Here is an 18,613-nt window from a genome sequence, read left to right on the forward strand (position 1 = left end):
TTCCAAAACATAATTTATTCAATCCATAACAATGCTTAATACTTGTGGAAATACCATTTCACAAAGCTAAATTCATATATACTATAAAAATTTCAATAATCATTGAATTAAATCCAATGCTTATTAAACATAATACATAAGAAAGTATGTCATTTAATCATATGAAATATTCAAACAAAATCAGTTAAAAACTAGTTGTGCACAAACCTTTGATACTTGTCTCCTGGTCTGGACTCAGTGTTTCCTTCCCTTTTCCTGAGTCTTTGGTAACTGAGAAACACAATTTGAAGTGTTTCAGTACTAAATTAAACTGTCTCTATCGATAGTGTTTGGTAAATAATGCACTAAAAGCTATTATTTGCTTAATCACCTAATATACCGACCCTCGATGCATTTTAGGTAAATTAGGTCTTAATGTCGTTAATATGTCACATTCGATAGGGTTTTAGGTTTGGTACGTTTTACCAAAGTCAGTTCCTTGTTTAGTGCATTTTAGTGCAAATTGCTGGATTCCGAGACACTGGTTTGACCTAACCGGACGATCTAGTTCCCTCATTTTTCGGGTCTCGGTCGAAACTACAAACTTGTAGATTTAGGTCTTATGGACCACGGTGCAAAATTTTAGGTCAATCCGAGTTAAGTAGACCAAGTTATGGTCATTACACTCTTGCTGGTCAAATGGTACCATTTTAGGACAATTTTAGGTCAAATTGGTCAATTCTGGTTCGGCCAGTTTTTGGACCCGAACTTGTGCAAGTTGTTTGACTTGCTTATGGTCATTTCTGGGCTTTGGTGTCTTCATAAGACTTGTAGGTATGGGTCTTAACTATTCTTGGTCAAAATTTCAGGTCAATTGGACCTGGTTTGAGTGAGTTATGGCCTAAACACTCACTGCTGCCCAATTGGTCATTTTTCAGGTCCTAATTGCACCTAATCCGAATTGGTCATTTTTTTAGGTCACCTTGCAAGCAGAATTTTGGCATGGTTTCTCAATGAAAGTTGGCACATTTTGTGCCTAGTTTCACCTCAAATTGGTCTCATACCAATTGAGGTTACACATTCAAGGTTATAGGCTAAAATATACACTGCCCTCAATATGCATTTCACACCCCAACTTCAAACACACACTTACCTTTGCCATTTGTTTACTTACCTACCAAACTGTTTTGGCACATTACCAAAAGCATTTTCTACATTACATTAGCATTATTTTGGGCAGATTCCAATCACCTTCAACACACCAATAATCATTCACAATTACAATTTCTAAGTACTATTACAAACACACCTAAACATTACAAACTTTACATACACTTTACAATGTTAATTTACATACATATCATCAATCTTTATAGGTCAATATTGTAACACCCCAAAGTTCGGTAGTGCGTTCTGCTGTTCCGGTGACCAGTGCTGTCCGGACAGCTAGGATGCCTAGAACCACACTTCAATGTGAGTGAGGAGACATAAAATAATGAAATACAAGAAAAGAAAATACAAGAAAAACAAAGGAAAAATAATAGCAAAGAAATGTAACCAAGTTAAGCGAGCCGAGAACCCTAGCGATGGGTGACCCTTGGGAAGTCACGGCGTGGACCGTTGACTAGCTACGACTGCGGGAACCACGAAAAAATATTTTAGGACTCCAATAAATATTTATTGAAGTATAAATATCATTAGAAATATCAAAGAAAAATTAAATAATTAGTACAAAGAAAAGTGAGAAATCGAAAAAGCAGACAAAACCGATAATCTGAAAAATCGGAATGCCACCCGACAGTGGCATTATGGTCATTTGACATCCCGAAGTATCTTTTGACCTAAATGTCCATTAAAAATAAATAATATTACACTTAGAAAATGAAATGAAAAATTAATTGGGTGGTACCTAAAGTAAATAACTAAAATCATGGGTTAAATGTGGAATAAGTGGGAGTTAAGTTTATAAAATGATTAAATTTGTGAGTGGACCACTAATGCATAAATTAAATACATAATAGGGCAGCTGTAACTCCACTAAATCAGCAGAAATAGTCATCTTCTCCAAAACAACCAAAGTTGCCGAATTGAGAGGAAATGAAAAACACCATGGCCATTTTTCATGCAAGCTCTCTTAACCTCCCATTTTCAACTCCAATCCTTTAAGTTCCTTCACAAAAAATGGTCTACACATCACAAGGAAGATATTGATACCAATTTTGAGAAGTTTGGTGAAGGTTTAGCAAGTTACAATTAAAGGTAAGTTTGCATTTTTGAGAATTTCCTTGTTAAACTTTATGTTTATGTTATGGGTGTTAGTTTTGTGAAGGAAATTTTGAAGTTTAAATAGTTATTGAGATAGCCATTTTTGGGCAGCCATGGGGTCACACATTTGATGATTTATTATGCATATAATTGATGAGAAATAATGTTGATCATGGTAAATTAATATCCTAATGAATTGTTTCACATATACATGGTGATTTTGGCATTTGAATGAGAATTGATGTATTTTACTGCAATGAGATTTTGAAGAATGGTTTGTGGCAGCTTGTGGACACTTGAGGAATGGTATATATTGAAGGAAGTGTGGGCAGAATATTGACCTAGAAGGATTGATGATATGTATGTAAATTAACATTGTAAAGGGTATGTAAAGTTTGTAATGTTTTGGTGTGTTTGTAATGGTACTTAGAAATTGTAATTGTGAATGATATTTGGTGTGTTGAGGGTAATGGTAATCTGCCCAAAATCATGCTAATGTAATGTAGAAAATGCTTTTGGTAATGTGCCAAAACAGTTTGGTAGGTAAGTAAACAAATGGCAAAGGTAAGTGTGTGTTTGAAGTTGGGGTGTGAAATGCATATTGAGGGCAGTGTGTATTTTAGCCTATAACCTTGAATGTGTAACCTCAATTGGTATGAGACCAATTTGAGGTGAAACTAGGCACAAAATGTTCCAACTTTCATTGAGAAAACATGCCAAAATTCTGCTTGCAAGGTGACCTAAAAAAATGACCAATTCGGATTAGGTGCAATTAGGACCTGAAAAATGACCAATTGGGCAGCAGTGAGTGTTTAGGCCATAACTCACTCAAACCAGGTCCAATTGACCTGAAATTTTGACCAAGAATAGTTAAGACCCATACCTACAAGTCTTATGAAGACACCAAAGCCCAGAAATGACCATAAGCAAGTCAAACAACTTGCACAAGTTCGGGTCCAAAAACTGGCCGAACCAGAATTGACCAATTTGACCTAAAATTGACCTAAAATGGTACCACTTGACCAGCAATAGTGTAATGACCATAACTTGGTCTACTTGACTCGGATTGACCTGAAATTTTGCACCGCGTGCAATAAGACCTAGATCTACAAGTTTGTAGTTTCGACCGAGACCCGAAAACCAAGGGAACTAGATCGTCCGGTTAGGTCAAACCAGTGTTCCGGAATCCAGCAATTTGCATTAAAATGCACTAAACAAGGAAATGACTTTGGTAAAACGTACCAAACCTAAAACCCTATCGAATGTGACATATTAACGACACTAAAACCTAATTTACCTAAAACGCAATGAGGGTCGGTATATTAGGTGATTAAGTGAATAATTGAGTTCAGTGCATTATTTACCAAACACCATCGATAGAGACAGTTTAATTTAGTACTGAAACACTTCAAATTGTGTTTCTCAGTTAGCAAGGACTCAGCAAAAGGGAAAGAAATACTGAGTCAAGACCAGGAGACAAATATCAGAGGTTTGTGCACAACGGCTATTTCTTTTGAATTTTTCAATTGAAATGAATTATGACTATTGTACATTATTGTTTTAAATTGTGTTTGTGCACAACTAGTTTTTAACTGATTTTGTTTTGAATATTTCATATGATTAAATGACATATTTTTCTTATATATTATGTTCAGCAAGCATTGGATTTAATTCAATGATTATTGAAACTGTTATAGTATGTATGAATTTAGCTTTGCGAAATGGTATTTCCACAGGTATTAAGCATTGTTATGGATTGAATAAATTATGTTTTGGAAAATTGTGATAGAACATGTTTTGAATTGTGATGGTAATTTTCATGGAAAAATGCAAATTTATGATTTGAATTGTGATGAGCATAAAAATTATTGGATATTGGAATTGACTTTAATCGAATTGTATTGTGATTTATGCTCACTAAATGGATTGTAATATTGTTTTACATCTCACTATAGATGCTTGACTAGGTTATTACCCGTCTCACTCATTTGTTGAGAAGACAATGGAGATAGTTGTGTTTTGATTACCATGGTACGTGCACAGGCTTAGATTTTCCTCTGATTTGAGGTTAGATCTAAGTTTATTTTATCGTTATGGCCCTTGCGGAAGATTCATTATTGTGATGGTACTGTGCACGATGATTCGACCTCCCCGACCATAGGGAGTTAGAATCTGATTCGACCTCCCCGACCATAGGGAGTTAGAATCACATCGAATATGGCCCTTTCGGATTAGTCTTGCATAGTTAGTGAGATAAAGAATGAGTTTTGAGATCTGATATGATTTTTGAAATCTGATTATGATTTTTGAGATAAAACATGATTTTTGAGATACAGCTTGATTTTTGAGATACAGAATGGCTTTTGAATGGTAAGAAATGGTGATTTCAATTATGGTTTATGTATAATTGATTTTGTTGGAATTACTTAAATGGATAGTCAAGATTTGATAAATTGAATTTTGTGATCCAAGTCATTTATACAAATGATTTACATTATTGGCAATGAATATTTTGAGTTGTGGAATTTGATAAGTATTCAGATTTCCAAATTAATTACTGTAAATTTTGTCAATATATATATTGTACTATGTTTTAAATTATAGTTGTGCACCAGGTTCACCACTCGTGATAGCTTTGTATCTTGTCGCAGTAAGAAGAGCATAGAGCGATGATTAAGTTGCTTTGAGGATACATTCAGATCATTGTGTATATCATAGATATACCCATGTACATAGGTTTTGATGTAAGCATGTAATAATATGTATGTAAATTATTTGAGCAGTTGTATAAAAACTCTTGTAAAACATTTTGGTATGTAATTAAATGTAAATTATTGTAAATGTAAATTTGAGATTTCATTTACTTGAATAGTTTTGTATTATATTTCCTTTATCTCAGTCTTCGAAAAATCACTATGGATTTGAGTTGAGAAATATGTTGTGTTGAAAAATTGTTGGAGTTGAGATTTGCAAATACATATTGAAGTACTTTTTTACAGATTTTCTGAAGAACTGTTTTGTTCAAAATATAGATGGCACTCTGCCAAAATTTTTACAGAAATTCCAAATAAACCAAATGAGTTAGTTGTTTCACTTCAGTTCATCAAAGTCTTTAACACCTGTAAATAGTGCTCACCACTGTAAAAGAAGTAAGAAAAGTTTTTAAAATTCCTTGTAGTGTATGATGCACACATTTTGCATAGTCATTTAGGTCTAATTTCATAATCATTTTATTTGGTTATTAGTCATTTTTTCAGCTAATTTCATTAGTTAATTAGTTAGTTTTCCATAGTTGTCAATTTTGCACTAATTTGTAATTTTTACTTTGTTTTGTAGGAAAAATGGTGTTTTTGAAGGACTAAAGAGAATTTTGCCATTGAGGAGTGTCTTCTACAGCAAAAAGATGCCAAAAACAAGTTTTCAAGCTGAAATATGCATTGACCAAACTGTGCATAACTTGCCGCATAAGCTATGCAGTTCTGCATAAGGAGGAAGAACAACATTCGAGAACCGGCGAAATGTGCATAAGGAGGCGCACGACTTATGCACATTCTCACCTCCCTTATGCAGATTCACGAAATTGTGCATAACCTATGCACCAAGTCATGCAGCTTCGCTTAAGTAACCCAGAATCAGCCGAAATGTGCATAAGGGACTGCATAACTTATGCGATCCACTTATCTGATCCATAAAGAGTTCATTAATGAGTGTGAGAAGATTCCCTTAATGTATTCCTCCTAGAACATACTATTTTAGGGCTCCATGTCGGAAAAATGATATATATAGTCCCATTTTCTCATTTTAGAGGGAGGCAAGGAGCAAAGGAAGAAAGGAGGAGGCTAAGCGGAATTTGAGAGTCATTTCACCTTCCACACCATTTTCAACTAAGATTTGCAGATTTCTTTCTTTCTTTACACTTTTCTACACTTCTAGTGTTTAATTACTTACTTCTTAGCTTAGATTAAAGCTTTATTTCCATTTAAACTCATCATATCTTGTAAGCATTATGGATAGTGAGTAGTTTACTTTTGATTCTGGAGTAAGGGTTGTAATATTTGAGATATTTTGTGGATTTTGATTGGGTAATCTATATTTTGTGGTCTTAATGAGTTTTATTCATTTCTTGTATGCTTAATGACATGCTTAATGTAGGATCCCATTGAGTAATGTTCTTAATCCATGGTTGAAGCAGAAAGGAGAAGGCCTTGTGATAGATAATCAGGAAATTGGACTTAATTAACTTAGACCTAGAAATAGGCTAAGGATTAAGAGGATTCATAGATTAATTAAAGAACTTAATGGGTCTTAATTAATTCAAACTCCACGAAAGTAGGATTAGTTTGATTAAGGCACTCTTTGTCTCACTCGAAAGGGAATTCAAAGGATTTAAGAATTAATCTCCTTAAAACCCATTAGTATCACAAGATTGGATAACCAATTTAAAATCCCAAAATAGCTCGAATATGAAATCACGAACTACTTAATCGCCTTTTTACCATTGTTAATTTCTAATCGAATTTAATCATTTGCCAATTTAAATATTGCCATATTTGAACTTGCTTATTTCTATTTGATGCAATTTTAGTTTAATTAATACATTGTTGAATAGAATATTAATTTTGCACATTTAGATTTCACACCCCATTACCCATTAATTCATCATTTTAATCTAAGTAAATACTTCAATTTAGTCAACTTTTATATCGAAAATTCAATCATTAACACAACTCCTCGTGGGATCGATATTTTCTATACTACTTATGCGACCCGTGCACTTGCGGTTGGGACGCATCAAGTTTTTGGCGCCGTTGCCGGGGAGTTGTTTGTTTAAGATTGAATTCTTGATTATTTTAGTTGTTTTTAGTTTTATCTTTGTTATCTTTTCATTTTGTGTTTGTTTGTTCTTTTTCAGGTACTTTAATCTTTTATGAGAAGAGCTAGAAGCTCAAGTGACACAACCTTACTTTTCAATCCTGAAATTGAGAAATTTTGCAAGGCCAACAAGAAAGAAACCAGAAAAAGGAAGGAAGCTGAGAGAGAAACCGAAATTGAAGCAAATATGGCTGATGAAAGAATTAGAATTGGTGTTGGTAATGCTGGAAATGGTCAAAACAATGAAAATGAAGCCCAAGGAGAAGAAGTTGTTAATGCAAACGTGCCTAGGGGAAGTATGATGGATCATGCTTTTCCTCGTTTTGATGACTTGAGAGAGAGCATAGCAAGACCAAGGATTGATGCGACAGATACAAAATGGATTTTGGAGTTCTTCAAATGATCCAAAACTCTCAATTTGGAGGACATCCTTCTGAAAATCCACACACACACCTGAAGAAGTTTGCTATGATTTGCGACATGCAAAAACAACCTGGAGTGTCTGATGATGCAGCAAGATTGAAGCTATTCCCATTCTCTTTGAAAGATAGAGCATTGGATTGGCTTGATTCTTTACCTCACAACTCCATTACAAATTGGGAGCAACTAACTGATGCATTTCTTGCACAATATTTTCCACCTGGAAAAACTCAAGAGCTGAGGAATCAAATGACATCTTTCAGACCAAGAGAAGATGAAACTCTCTATGAATCATGGATGAGATGGAAGGAATTGGAAAGATTATGCCCACATCATGCCATTCCAAAATGGATGATAAATCAGAATTTCTACACAAATGTCACTCCTGCAAATCAGAGGATTATTTGATCTCAAAACAGGAGGAGAATTCATCATTAAGCATGAAGATGAAGCTTATGAGTTATTAGAGAAAATTGCAAAGAATACTCATCTTTGGAGTAGTCCAAGAGGACCACTCCAACTCGAGAAAAGGCAATTTCGGGATGTATGATCTTGATCCATTCAACATGATTAATGCAAAGTTTGATGCACTTACAAATGTTCTTGCTAAGAAGATGGAAGATTTGAGTATGTTGGTTAGTTCAACATCATCAGCTGGAAGTTCACAACAAGTGGCTTATGCAGAGGAAACTACGGTATGGAGTAGATTATGGAGAACAATCTTCATATGTTGGTTATTATGGAAACAAGAAAATGGGTTATCCTTATTCTCAAACTTATAATCGAAATTGGAGGAATCATCCCAACTTTTCATGGGGCAATCAGGAAAATCAAGTTCAAAATCAGAATTTTCAACCACAACGAGAAAGTCAAGTTCCATATCGCAAAATAGGCAACCATTGCCCAATTTTCAGTGAAAAATATGAACCCCCACCAAAAGCGGCAAGAACGAAATTCCACCATGAAGCTTTATTGCAGATTCTTGCCAATCAAAATAAGCATGATGAGGAGATGAGAGAGGTGAAAGCAAGGCTGGAACAAATGCAAACACACAACAGAATCTTTGGAAAACCAGTTGCACAACAAGCATCTTCCTCAAGTGCCAAATCTTTTGGAAAGCTTCCAAGTCAACCAGAAAATCCAAGAGAGCATTGTCAAGCTATTACTTTAAGAAGTGGTAAAGTTATAAATGATGAGAAGAGTGAAAATAGTGAGAAGAGAGAAAATGAGAAAGGAAGCGTGAGAGTGGAAAACAAGAGAGTGCGAGAAAAATGTAAGGAGAAATTTGAAGAAAAGAAGAGAAGTATATACCTCCTGAGCCCTACAAGCCACAACTTCCCTTTCCTCAAAGATTTCACAAAGCCAAGCTTGATAGGCAATTTGGGAAGTTCTTAGAGGTTTTGAAGAAACTTTACATAAATGTGCCTTTTGTTGATGCTCTTTCACAAATGCCCTCTTATGCAAAATTCTTGAAAGAAATTCTCTCAAATAAGAAAACTTAAAGATGATGAAAGCTGTAGCTTTGTGGAAGAATGTAGTGCTATCCTCCGGAGGAAACTTCCTCCAAAGCTTAAGGATCCAGGAGTTTTCAATTCCATGCCACATTGGAGAGTCTTGTTCTACAAAAGCTCTATGTGATTTAGGGGCCAGCGTTAGCCTTATGCCCCTTTCTATCTATGAAAAGCTCAACATGGGAGATCTAAAGCCAACCCACATTTCTCTTCAGTTAGCTGACAGAACAATCAAGTATCCTGAAGGGATTTTGGAGAATGTGCCCCTGAAGGTTGGAAAGTTCTATATACCTGTTGACTTTGTCATCTTGGACATGGAGGAAGATTCTAATATTCCAATTATCTTGGGGAGACCCTTTCTAGCTACAATGGAGCATTGATTGATGTGAAAGGAGAAAAGCTTACTCTTAGAGTTGGTGAAGAGCAGTTAATTTTCAATATCAATAACACTATGAAAAAGCATCATTCTGAAGCTGATACTTGCTTGAGAGTTGATATTATTGATGAGCTGGTTGAAGAACACTTCAGAAAGAAATATCCAGAAGATCCACTTGAAAATTGTTTGGTTCATGGAGGAGGCATAGACTATGACAACCCTCATGTAGCTGCATATACTCAACACTTAGAGGGAAGTCCACCATTCATTTCTGCTCCAGTTTTTCAACTCACACAAAAGGAAAAAGCTGAATTTAAGCAATCATCATTCAAGGAAGAAGATGCACCTAAGGTAGAACTTAAGCAACTTCCTTCTCAGCTCAGGTATGAATTTCTTGGCACTAATAACACTTATCCAGTAATTGTAAATGCAAACTTGAGTACTTTAGAGGCTGATAAGTTGTTAAGAGTGTTGAGAAAATTTAGGAAAGTTTTGGGATACACCATAGATGACATTAAAGGAATAAGCCCACATTTTTGCATGCATAGAATCAGTTTGGAAGAAAATTGTAAACCATCTATTGAACATCAAAGGAGGTTGAACCCAAATATGAAAGAAGTTGTTAAAAAGGAGATTTTGAAGTTGCTTGATGCAGGGATCATATATCCCATCTCAGACAGTACTTGGGTAAGCCCAGTACATGTTGTCCCAAAGAAGGGTGGAATGACAGTGGTCAAAAATGAAAATAATGAATTAATTCCCACTAGAACGGTGACTAGTTGGCGAATGTGCATAGATTACAGAAAATTAAATGTTGCCACTAGAAAAGATCATTTTCCACTTCCCTTCATTGATCAAATGTTGGAAAGACTAGCTAGGCATTCTTACTTTTGCTATTTAGATGGATATTCAGGTTTTTTTCAAATCCCTATCCATCCAAATGATCAAGAGAAAACCACTTTTACTTGCCCATATGGAACCTTTGCTTATAGAAGGATGCCATTTGGGTTGTGTAATGCACCAGCCACTTTTCAGAGGTGCATGATGGCAATCTTCTCAGATTTCATTGAAGACATAATGGAGGTTTTTATGGACGATTTTTCTGTTTATGGATCTTCTTTTGATATATGCTTGGCTAACCTTTCTAAAATTTTGCAGCGATGTGCAGATACTGACCTTGTGTTAAACTGGGAAAAGTGTCATTTTATGGTTCAGGAAGGGATAGTGCTTGGACATTTGGTGTCTAACAGAGGAATAGAGGTTGATAAAGCCAAAGTTGAAGTGATAGAGAAGATGGGTCATCCTACCAATGTCAAGGAATTCGAAGTTTCCTAGGACATGCGGGTTCTCTGACGCTTTATTAAGGATTTTTCTAAAATATCTAAACCTTTGTCTAATTTGTTAAGTAATGAATCACCATTTGTATTTGACCAAGAGTGTTTGGATGCCTTTTGCAGTCGAAGCAAGCTCTCATCAGCACCAATCATGCAACCACGATTGGAGCCTACCTTTTGAAATTATGTGTGATGCTAGCAACTATGCAATTGGGTGTTCTTGGTCAAAGAAAGGACAAAAAGGCTTAACCTATTAATTATGCTACTAGAACAAAGGATGATGCTCAAACAAATTATGCAACAAGCGAAAGGAATTTTTGGCAATTGTCTTTGCATTGGAAAAGTTCGGACCTTACATTATTGACTCAAAGGTGGTTATATTTTGGATCATGCGGCCATCGGTATTTGCTCAGTAAAAGGAGGCCAAACCGAGGCTCATTAGGTGGATTCTGATGCTACAAGAATTTGATTTGGAGATTAGAGATAAGAAAGGAGCTGAAAATGTAGTTGCTGACAATCTTAGTCGGTTGAAATTGGATGGTGAAGAATTGGATGAAATCCTATTGATGAGTTTTTCTTGGATGAACAACTTTTCTCTCTTGTTGCTAAACTACCTTGGTATGCAGATTTTGTGAATTATCTATCTTGTGGAATATTACCTCTAGGTATGACATGGCAACAAAAGAAAAAGTTCTTGCATGAAGTGAAGTTTTATAGATGGGATGATCCTTTACTCTTTAGGAGATGTTGTGATGGTCTAATTAGAAGATGTATTCCTGAAGAGGAAATCCAGAGTATTTTGCATCATTGCCATGCTTCTGATTATGGAGGACATTTTGGCATCTCTAAGACAGCTAGTAAAATTTTGCAAGCTGGTTTCTTTTGGCCAAATCTTTTAAGGATGTGAGGAAATTTGTGTTGGATTGTGATAAATGACAAAGGAGTTGAAATTTGTCAAAAGGAGATCAAATGCCACTAAATAATATTCTTGAAGTGGAATTATTTGATGTTTGGGGAATAGATTTTATGGGGCCATTCCCTCCTTCATATGGTAATAGATACATCTTAGTTGGGGTTGACTATGTGTCAAAGTGGGTGGAAGCTATTGCAACTCCAACTAATGATGCTAGAGTGGTAGTAAAATTTTGAAAAATTTGTCTTGAGCATTTGGAGCTCCTAGGGCTATAATTAGTGATGGGGGTTCCCATTTTTGTAATAAGCAATTTGAGAGCTTAATGAGGAAGTATGGTGTAGTGCACAAGATAGCTACCCCATACCATCCTCAAACTTCAGGACAAGTTGAAATTTCTAACAGAGAGCTCAAGCATATTTTGGAGAAAACAGTGAACAATTCTAGGAAAGATTGGTCTATCAAACTAGATGATGCTTTATGGGCATATAGGACTGCCTACAAAACACCTATAGGAACTACTCCCTTTAGGTTGGTGTATGGTAAGTCTTGTCATTTACCTGTGGAGCTAGAACATAGAGCATATTGGGCCATTCAGACCTTGAATTTTGATCTTAAGCAAGCTGGTGAGAAAAGGTTGTTACAACTTAATGAGCTTGAGGAATTGAGGATGGATGCTTATGAAAGTGCCCGTATTTACAAAGAAAGAACTAAGGTTTGGCATGATAAGCATCTGAGGAAAAAGGAATTCAAAGAAGGTGATTCAGTTTTGTTGTTCAACTCGAGATTGAAATTGTTCCCTGGAAAACTCAAGTCAAGGTGGACTGGTCCATATAGAGTTTCTAAGGTTTTCCCTTATGGAGCAATAGAAATTTGGAGTGAAAAATCTGGGAATTTTAAGGTCAATGGGCATAGATTGAAGCATTACATAACCGGAGACCCAATACTAGGAGCAAGTTACAAGCTCTCCAATCCCTCACCTCTTTTCAAATAAATTCATGAAAAGTCCACTAAGGACTATAAATTAGCCCTCTTGGGAGGCATCCCAAGTCCTTTTATTTTGCTTTTGTTGATTTACTTTCATTTTCATTAATTTTGTTTTTATCTTAAATCTCCCCAAATTCAATTTTTGACATTGTTAAATTTTGTCTCTTGTAGATGTAATTAAATGAAGAAGAAATTGGTGAACTATTGGGGAAGTAATTCTTAACTTGACAAATTTAGTCCTTCAAAAGAACAGATAAGCTGTTCCTGCATAATCTGTGCAGGAGCTGCAATCTAGTTCATGCAGAGGAAAAATAAAATCTGCAGCAAAAAGGGGTGTCTGCAGCCAATGACTTGTATTTTTGATGAGGTTGGATGTATATCAATGGAGAAAGGTTGGTGAACTGCTGAAATTGCTATCTGGTTTATGCAGAACAGAACAATAGAATCTGCAGCAGATTACATGTGTTTTTGGTGAGGTTGGGTGGGTAATTTTCTAATATTTGTGCTTATAATGATATTATGGTGGTAAGTGAGTCATTTTTGCAGTTTTGAGCTTCTTTGGGTTGTAGGATTCAAAGTAGAAATGTTGAATTTTCTTGGCAAATCTTGGAGATTTCATTTCTCATTTGTGGTTTGATGCAACTTTATACAGATTTTTATGGAGTTTTATGTGCTAAATGTTGATTTGCAGAATTTGAGTCAAAATGGCATAGCTCTCAAAGGTCTTTTATGTAGGATCCATTTTTACATGCTTATGTGATGCACTTTTGATGAATTTTGAATATATTGATATGTTTTTGGTGAAAATTTCTCATGGTTTGTGCTTCATAGAATTATATTTCATCATTCCAGGGTATCTTTCACACTTGCAATCCATGTTCTATTGCATTCTTGATCTTGTTAAACTTGTGCATAAGCAACTGCATAGCTTATGCAATCCTGCATGACCAAAATTCTTGCCATTTTTCACCTTTATTGCAAGTGCATAAGGAGAGTGCATAGCTTATGCAACCCTGCATAACCTCATTTTGTCAAAATTCATATCTGTCAAAACTTGCATAAGGTGAGTGCATGACCTATGCACAATTGCATAACTTCAAATCCTTCATTTTCTCTCTCTGCCGAAGTTTGCATAAGGAAGGTGCATAAGCTATGCACTTCTGCATAACCAAAATTCCACAGCTCCAATTCTGCCGAAGGTTGCATAAGCAGAGTGCATAACCTATGCACTTCTGCATAACCAAGATCTCCAAAAAAATCAATTCAGCCGAAGAGTGCATAAGCAGAGTGCATAGCCTATGCACTCCTGCATAACCAGAAAACAGAAAACCCCAAAAGTTACCGAGACCTGCATAAGCAATGTGCATAGCCTATGCACTTCTGCATAACCAAAATTCCAAAATCCCAAAAATTGCCGCAGAGTGCATAAGCAGAGTGCATAGCCTATGCACATCTGCATGACCCAAGTTTCTGAAAAACAATTCTTGCCGAGAGATGCATAAGGGGAGTGCATAACTTATGCACTCCCGCATGACTTCGCTCCTCACCATTTCAGGGTCACCGAAACATGCATAAGGACAGTGCATAACCTATGCACTTGTGCATAAGCACTTTTCTGAAATATAAATCCTTTTTGAAACACGCACAAGTTATGCATAAATCATTTTCTCCTTATGCAATCTCCTACAACCCGATTCAAATTCATTTTCAGCAAAAGCCATTCCCACCACCTCCACTTCCCGACTCTTGAACCCCACGACCGCCCTTCATCCTCCATTTCTTTTCGGCATTCTCGCCATCTCTCTCCCATCTTCTCCATCAGCGCTCTCATCACGAAACCCTAAATCCCCCTACATTTCCATCTCTACTCCAATCGACCATGGATTCCCCTCCACATTCCCGCCCCGCCTCTCCTCTTGAAGTCTCTCCATTGTCTTCGATACATCCCCCTTCCAATCCTCCACCACAAACGACACCACCACCACCTCCATCAACCACATACAAACGCAAAATCCGATCCAAACTGCGCGACCCATGCCCTCTGCTCCTCCTCTGTCCAAACGCAAAGACCCACCCACCCCATTTTCGGAGCCACCTCCTAAAAAGCCAAAAGCTCCAGCCTCTACACCTTCTTCCAGCAAAAGGACAGTTTCAGCAACCCCATTTGTATCAAAGCTACCCTGGCCTCTCCCTGATACAATTCAAAAAGCTGCTTTCAAAAGACTCAAAGATAGAAGGGTACAACCTACTAGGTATATATCTGCTGATGCTCTACAATCTCTGGGTTTATTTGATAATGTAGTTGCATTTCTTGACGGTATGGGTTGGACAGAATTTGTGCATAAGCAAGAGGTAGTTTATCCAATTCTAGTTTTGGAGTTTATTTCTTCATTCTCTGCTACCCTCAACTTGCATGATGTAGACCATAAGCCAATTATGACATTTAGATGCTTGGGGCAAAATAGAGAGCTGTCATTGGATCAATTTCATAGCATTTTTGGTTTTGCAATTGATGGGTTCTTTAGAGTACCACATACTGGAGTAGAGGTAGCCAATAAGGGCATCTGGAATCCTGCCCAATTTTGGAGAATCATAACAAACCAACCCCAAACCTTCTCTGCTGGTAGGTCCAAAACATCCCAAATCCTTGACCCTGCACTTAGGTTTATTCATAGGTTGATGGCTAGCACCATATTGGGCAGAGGGACTAGTTCTGGTGCTGTGGGCAAATCTGAACTTTTTATGTTATGGTGTGCATTTCACAAAGTTAAGGTGTCTCCAGGTTACTTCTTTTGCGAACATGTGCTGCATATTGCCACCAAATCCATTGGTGACATTGTTTTGGGTGGACTCATCACTGTCATAGCCAAACATTTTGGCTTTAATCCTGCAGAGCACTCAATCCCAGCACTTGAGGACACTTCCTATTTTGATACTGCACACTTAACCAAAACAGGGTTCCATTTATCATATTTTGATGACACTGGCCACCCTGCAGCCGAAACTGAGCCTATTGCACAACCAGAAACCCAACCTTTCACACCAGCCCCACAGCACCCTACTACCCCTACCCCACCCCCTCAGCCTACTCAGGACACTCCAGCTACCTCTGCTCAGCCCATTCCTCCTACAGCTGAACCTACCTCATCCACAGCACCTCCTCCATTCAACACTAAAGCCTTATTCACCTACCTCGACAGCTTAGTGATGATATCTACTTTTTGGATAGTAAGCTTGTCAGTGGTCTTGATACTGTAAAGGATCGTGATGAGAAACTGTTTGACCTTGTCATGGAAACCAGGGACTAACTGTATGAACTGTAGTAAATGGTGAAGCATCTAATGATTTTCCTGGGCATGCCACCCCACCTCCATCACCTCCTCTGCACCATCATTTCGATGGTACAGTGACCACTGTTATAGCAACATCCTTGGACAAAGGAAAAACAATAGACATAGATTAGTGTTTAGTTTACTTTTGTTCAATCTTGTAGGACCTTTTCTTTGTAAATATGTTCAAACATTTATACTTTGTTTTGGATTTTGTTGATTTGTTCTGAATTAGTTTCTTTTAAATTCTGTTTCCTTTGAAGTTTTATTGAATAGCTATTACATTTGTCTTCTTTGATTTTTATTGCACTTATTGCCTTTTTGTACATATTTGCCCATACTCTGTCTATATTTCCATACTTTTACTGCTGGTTGTACATTTCCCCTTGCCAATTCCCATGCAAAGTCAGTATACACTGCATGACTATGAATTTCCTCATGCATAACCTTTGCATAGCTCATGCAACCCTTTTCGCTACTTCAGAATCGCATGTGTTGTATTTCCCTTATGCAACTGTCCTGCATAGCCTATGCCACATCTATTGCCTCTTATGCAGCACTGCATGGCTTATGCACCTTACCTATGCACATGTTCTGGACAGCACTTAACTCCGCATAACCTGTGCAGCTTCTTATGCATCCCTTTACCTTGAATTCTCATACCAGGTAACTCTTTCTTTTTGTTCTTATTTTTACAATATTATTTGCTTTGAGTTTTGGATATCTACTGTTTGAGACATTGAGGACAATGTCCAATTTTGAGTTTGGGGGTGCACATTTTGATTTTTAGCTTTATTTTTTTTACATTTTGAGTATAAGAGCATCTCATCCCATTTCATTTACATATATTGTAAATATTTTACATATACATCCATCCATACATATTCATTACACATTTACACACACATTATACATCACTTAGAAATTGTACAAATTGCATACAAATAGACTTCCTCCATTTAGTTCATGCATTACTCATTTTAGGAATCATACACCATGCATTAAAATCTTTTGCCAAATCCCTTGAGTATTGAAAATGTGCCTATGAAAGTGATTTGACTCACCTTTTAGTTGGGTTTGTGGATTGAAAGTTTCCTAAAAGGTGCAAGGTTTTGAAGTGTCTATCCCTTGCCTATATCTTCTTAGCCAAAAAGCCACCCAACTAGTCATTTGGAGATGGAAGTGTTTAGAGGGAATTATTGGATATAAGGTAGTCAAATGATGTCTCACCAATCCTAGAACAAATTTTCTAAACCTTTCAAGGCGAAATACCAGCTTGTACTTGAAAAGAGAGATGATTAGGCATTCATTGATTTAAACCTTCTCATTTTAAACCTTTGGCCCTTTTCCTAATTAAAATTGACCCTTGCAAACCCCTTTGAGCCTTTTTACCTCTAATTTTTCTTGAAATCCTTATTGTTACCTAGCCAATGAACCAAACACTCCAACCCTTTTCATGAGAATAATTATTTACAATATTAGGTACATAAAAAAAAAAAAAAAAAAAAAGAGAGAAAAAGAAAAGAAAAGAAAAAAATACAATAAAAGGGAGAAGAAATACTTGTCACCTTGTAAAAGTGCTAGTATATGTGCTTTTCACTATTGCCATTCAAAATGAAAGAAATCCACCCAAAGTATCAAAAGAAATGAGTTTGGGGGTGGCAATTTTAGGGACAATCATCAAAAGAAAATACAAAATACAAGTTAAAGTATCAAAATGTCCCTCCATTTTATGTGTTTTGTAAACTATGCTAGCACTTGACAATCCTCATTGTGTATTCTTCTCTCCCATATAAAAAAATATATATATATATAATAAAGTGTACCTTATGTTTCAAAATTGAAAATATTCTCATGCTTTGAATCCTTTTTACCTATCTTTCTTCTTAGTCTCATTTTGAACCCCATGGCCCCACTACATCCCTAAAAAGACCTTTGATCTCTTGATAGTACTTGCTACATTAGTGGAGATAGGAGTAGGGAATTTGCCTATGGGATTGGAAAACTATTCATCTATTCATTCAATTCTATCATTCCATGTTGAGATACTTTGGTTATCAATTGTCCTAGAATTCCTTTTGAGCATGACTCTCTTTTGATTAGTTGGTTTGGGGATTTGAATGATAATTGACTTGATGGCTAAGCGGTGAAAGCTTGGATAAGCATTAAATTCTTTGCATTTTGAAGGATGGGTATATGGATTGTTGGTATGGCTAAAGGTGTGTTAAGTTACCTTAATGAGTGATTTTCATAACTCTTTGGATAAGGCACCCCTAAAAACTTTGCATCACATTTTAAAGTTTGCTTGAGGACAAGCAAAAGCTTGAGTTTGGGGGTATTTGATGCACACATTTTGCATAGTCATTTAGGTCTAATTTCATAATCATTTTATTTGGTTATTAGTCATTTTTTCAGCTAATTTCATTAGTTAATTAGTTAGTTTTCCATAGTTGTCAATTTTGCACTAATTTGTAATTTTTACTTTGTTTTGTAGGAAAAATGGTGTTTTTGAAGGACTAAAGAGAATTTTGCCATTGAGGAGTGTCTTCTACAGCAAAAAGATGCCAAAAACAAGTTTTCAAGCTGAAATATGCATTGACCAAACTGTGCATAACTTGCCGCATAAGCTA

General features: G+C 36.3%; 1 non-coding gene across 1 annotated transcript; it reads right to left on the reverse strand.

The window, feature by feature from the left end:
* Nucleotides 1–7,770: 7,770 nt before the first annotated feature.
* Nucleotides 7,771–7,877, reverse strand: LOC131175655 (small nucleolar RNA R71). Its single transcript, XR_009145847.1, has one exon. It is a non-coding gene; the product is annotated as a small nucleolar RNA R71 (small nucleolar RNA).
* Between the last annotated feature and the right edge of the window lie 10,736 nt (nt 7,878–18,613).

This window comes from Hevea brasiliensis, chromosome 17 (assembly GCF_030052815.1).
Source record: "Hevea brasiliensis isolate MT/VB/25A 57/8 chromosome 17, ASM3005281v1, whole genome shotgun sequence".
NCBI classification, from domain to species: Eukaryota; Viridiplantae; Streptophyta; class Magnoliopsida; order Malpighiales; family Euphorbiaceae; genus Hevea; species Hevea brasiliensis.